General features: G+C 43.9%; 1 pseudogene; it reads left to right on the top strand.

Annotated features, from left to right (window-relative positions):
• On the top strand, window positions 1-3683 carry LOC112171898 (annotated as a pseudogene).
• Window positions 3684-5121: the final 1438 nt, after the last annotated feature.

Here is a 5121-nt window from a genome sequence, read left to right on the forward strand (position 1 = left end):
ATGTCAAATGAAAGGGCAGCAGCGGATTCCGATCCCAACTATCCTTACCAGCGCCTCCAGATTGCACGCAATCCCGAAGGCAGCATCACGCGCTTGATCAAATGTCCAGACGCCCCGCCCTCATCTGATCCCAAGCTTCCCACTCCGGTTCTCTCCAAAGACATCCCCATCAACCAATCAAACAACACCTGGCTTCGATTTTTCCTGCCCCGCCATGTACTGGAGTACTGGAGTACTATACCAAACGGTCCAAACCTCACCAACTAGGGGAAGTCTAAGGTGTGTTGATGTTTGTCATACATCAACTTTTTAATTAATATATATCAAATTAAATTAGTTGGTGAAACCTGTTGTACATATACTTGATGTATGGCATATGTCAACATATACTAGAATTTTCCCACCAACTAATAAGCTTCCTCTCGTCTTTTTTTACCATGGTGGAGGCTTCATATTACTTGGCGCAGCCTCAACAATTTTCCATGCATGATTTCTATTTCAACTTTGCAACCAACGTCCCCGTAATCATCGCATCTGTCGACTACAGGTTGGCTCTTGAGCACCGACTGCCAGCAGCTTATGATGGTGCAGTGGAGGCGCTTCACTGGATCAAAACCAGCCAGGATGATTGTTTGAGAGACTACGCTGACCTCTCCAACTGTTTCCTGTTAAGAGTATAGGTCAAAGTCAATATAGATCGTCAATATCAAGTTAGTATAAATAGAGACTTATCCTTTACTGTGAGTTAGTTAGTCAATCTTTGTAAAAACCACCTTGAAAAAAATCAATATCAGTTTTCCCTCTCTCTCTCTCTCTCTCTCTCTCTCTCGTTCTTCTTCTTCTTCATTCTCAGTAGCCCGCATAGCATTTTTTCTAGATTTCTTTAGCTTTCATCAACCTTTACCATGAATTTCAACATTTCCTTATGGGATCCAGTGCTGGGGCTAGCATAGCCTACAATGCAGGACTACGTGTGGCTGCTGAGGGCGATGACCTTCGTCCACTCGTTGAAGATCGGAGGGCTGATATTGATCCAACAGTTGTTCGGTGGGTCGCGAAGGACTAGCTCGGAGTTGAGGCTAGTGAACGACCCTATTTTGGGGATAAGTGTATGTGATCTCATGTGGGACTTGTCGCTGCCTTTGGGGGTTGACCGTGATCACGAGTATCGCAATCCGATGGCGGGTGGCGATTCTAATGTATTTGATAAAGTGAAAGCACTTGGGTGGAGAGTTTTGGTGAGTGGCTCCGATGGAGACCCACTGATCGACGTCAGATTGAGCTGATGAAGATGATGGAGGGGAAGGGTGTACAAGTGGTCAGTTTATTAAAGGAGGTTATCATGGGGCTCAAGATGTTGAACCCTCCAAAGCCAAGGTAGTGTTTTTGCTTGTAAAACATTTCATATTTCCTTAATCTGTAACTTTTGTTCTTTTCAATAATGCTATGATAGCAAAAATAAAATACATATATTCTTCATGATGTATGAAGTTGTTATGATCATGCTTTTGGAACTATGGTATATCACGAGCTTCAAATGACACCAAAGTAGAGTTACGACTTATAAAATTTCTTACTCGATTCAGATAGCGTAGAGGACCAAGCAAAAGACTAAAGTTTGAGTCTTCATCACTCTTTGCCCATGCGTTCTGTTTAGAAAGATAACATATCATGAAGACAGGCTTGTTACCATCAAACTTGAATTTTGGCAAGTTCTTATATTCACACAAGTGAGAATTATTCGTCTTGTTAAGAGCTTTAAAATCATAAATCACGAGACTGAAAAAAGGACACTGGAGAAGAAACTACAAATGATAAAGTTCTTAGTAGAATGATTGGCGTGTAGATAGGGCGAAGCAATGCCAAATTAGGTTTCTTTATCCCATAACGACTTCAAACTCTTATACCATGAGCTCAAAAAGAACATAGGTTGAGAAAGTTATAGGGACGATAAAAATTCTAAACATATTGATAAATATGCAAATGGGGTTGCAAAGCTCTAAATTATTAATATTCATAACTTTTTGTGCAGATATCTAGCTTGTTCGAGCACGAAGCTTTTGTTGAAGAGATATAGTGAAAAAAAGAATGAGTTAATTGTCTTCAAACAAGACCAAAACATATGAGGAATGATCAGCTACTAATGTATAAAAAGAAATTTGGTTGGTTAAACAACACAAATATCGTTTAAAAATCTCGAGGAACCCGAACACAAATCTCGAGAAACCCGAACTCGGCGGCTGCCCAGAATTGTGAAACCATTCTCGTCCGGCGACGGCCCTTGCATCTCAGCTAGCCTTGGCCTCGCCGACGCCACACAGATTTGCTGCCGGACGGGGACTAAATGTGACTGTTAAAGTATTCCCTTATGAATGGTGTTGCTCAAGCTTCTAGTAGGCGGTGTTTGGCTTCGGGTTTTGGTGCGACATCTCTGGGAGGTGGTAGATCTCATTTTGATGGTGGCTTGGATTGACGACGTGGCTCGAAATCGGGGGTGGAGTGAAACAGAGTCACGGAAAACGAGGCGGGTTTATGGTGGCGTTGCTTATGGCGGCGAGGTTTGTCGTGATTTGGGTCATGGTAGTGGAGTTTCGTCGTGATTTGGGTCAAGGCGGTCTTAGCTCGGGGTGGCAAAGTCATGGGGTTGGCCTGGAGCAGTCACGGTGGCGGAGGGGCGCTGGGATCGTTTGGTGGTCTGGAGGTGGAGGTTGCATCTGGACCAAGTTGGGCATGGTGGTCTTTGAGTGAGTCTTTTCTTGGGCTACTTTGGATTGCACAACATTGGGTTGAGGCTTACCTTGGGCCCTAGGTCCATAAAAATTTTCTTTGTTTTAGGGATACTATGTTAGTAGTTTTACTTTCAATAATTCCCTGAGTATTTAGGGATCTATGCACTTTATGTGTCTATAGTGCCTCTGGAGTAGTACTGAAGGAGGATTTACGCTAGTCTGTATGAATTTGATGTATAATGAGTGGACTTATTTCTATGTACCACCGTGGGTACTACCACACTTTCTTGATCTGTCTAGTTGAAGGCAGCAGAATGGTACGTAATGGTCATTCTGGCATGTGATGAATGATATGGACACCCGTTTTAGGTTTGATTAAAAAAAAAAACATAAATATCTTGATTATGAAATGTAATTAATAATTGAAAATAAAAATAAAAATATAATTAACGAGGATGGTTCTCTCATATATTTTAAATCTATCAAATTTTTAGAATGTATTCCAATTGATGGAACACAAAAACCTTAAACAGCCTTTGTTTATTATTAATTTTATTATTTTTTGAATATGAAAAATCGTAAAAAGTATTTGCGACATGATTTTTGAGTTTCATCAGTTCGAAAAGTGATTAAAATCATTATTTGAGGGTAAAAAGTTTTGGAGTGAAAATCAGAACATGTGATATTGGCCAAAAATCATTTTCTATAGTCCACAATTTTAGGTAGAAATCATGATATGATCTTGAAGAACCTTTTTTTTTTTTTTTTGGTATCTAGTTTTTATGGGGTTGGGATATGAATTGTAGTTAGTTCATAAGTTTTTTTTTGTTTCAGTGGTCTCGAGAGCTGTCTGGTCCAACTAAAAACGGGTTGCATCGGTCTCTATTATCTGCAAAACAGACGAAGGTCAGAGGGAAGACCGGGTGTGCTGGCCTTCAACGCTCTGATGCTTAAGTCAGTATCAGGTAAGATAATGATAATGGAAAGTGATAGTAAACAGTTACCTCTTTAGGTTGTTGGAGATGACCTTAATGTAGCAAGTTTGTGGGAGCTTGGTTCCGTTTCTTTCGGTGTGGGACGCTTGGGATCCAGATATCGCCCTGAGGAGTATTGGAACCCCCAGCTAGAGCTCACCTCGCTGGTGTATAGGCGATACGAGTCTTGTGCTTCCGATACTTGTGCTTAGGAAGTATGTGTATACTAACAAGTCCCCCAAGTCCCCGGTCAAGAGTTCTTTTGGGTGGGGAGTTTGTCGCTGGTAAAAGTATTGGAAGTTCAAGGCTAGTTTATGCCACGTGGCTTCCGTACAACCATTACCCCTAGTCCCCCAAGTCCCCACTTAAGAGGAGTCTTGGCATGGGTGAGTGAGTTGTGTTGGCATTCGACGTGGTGTCGCTTTCGTGAATCGGTGGTAGTGTTGCATGCGTCTTTTAGCACATAGGCTATGCCCTGGTGACACGTGTGGTGAGCTTATTCATTTTCGTGTGCGGGAAGACAGGTGTACTGGGATCCGTAACGTGTAATAATGGCGTAGTGGTGAGTAGTCAAGGCGACGACGCACGACCTCTGTAACTCTCGGGGTTGTCGGACATGTGGTGAGATCTGGGGTTGTCGTCCTTGCACATCCAACGATCCAGGTGTTTTCGAGGTCCTTATATAAGGACAGGGGAGAGAGGTGGAGATGGTTACTATTCCTGCGTCCGTGTTGGTGCTTGAAAGAAAACTGGGTTAGACCTGGGTAGTAGCTGTGTGGATAGCTTTTAACTGGTCGTGGAATGGTCATTGTTGTCTCTGTATATTGATCGGAAGAGTGAACAAGTACGCCGTCTCTTGACCTCTTCTGGGTTTATCTGAGGGTATTGGTGTGCGTGTACCTTGTGAGGGTTGTGCTCTGGGAGAGCGATTTGCTAGCGGGTTCTGGGTTGCTTTAGGTCCGGTGAGATTGTGGAGGGGTTGAATTGTGGGTTGCGCTGAATCTCATTTGGTTGCTCTGGGTAGGGCTGGAGCATTTGAATTTTGTGGGGGAGTCTTGGGGAAGGCAATATCCAGGGAGAACGACTGATCAGGGATCTGTATCGCTCAGAGTATGATGCGTGAGAACTATAGTCGTGGTAGGCGAGAGGGTTCCTCTCATGGAGGGGAAGGGACTTCTCGTGGTGGTGTCGGTGTGTCCCGTGGAGGGGGAGAAGGTGCCTCTAGCAGTCGCGATGGAAGTGGTTCCCTGGGAGCTGGCGAGGGTGATTCCCGAGGAGGTGGTAGGGGAGCTCCCCGGGGGAGTATGGCTGGGAGTTCCTGAGGAAGTGGCGAGGGTTCGTCTCGCAGAGTTCCGGGTACGGTTGAGCGACCCCGTGGTGGCTGATGTGCCTGAAGCGGAGGGTGTTGAATTATTGGA

Source organism: Rosa chinensis, chromosome 1 (assembly GCF_002994745.2).
Source record: "Rosa chinensis cultivar Old Blush chromosome 1, RchiOBHm-V2, whole genome shotgun sequence".
Lineage (NCBI taxonomy): Eukaryota > Viridiplantae > Streptophyta > Magnoliopsida > Rosales > Rosaceae > Rosa > Rosa chinensis.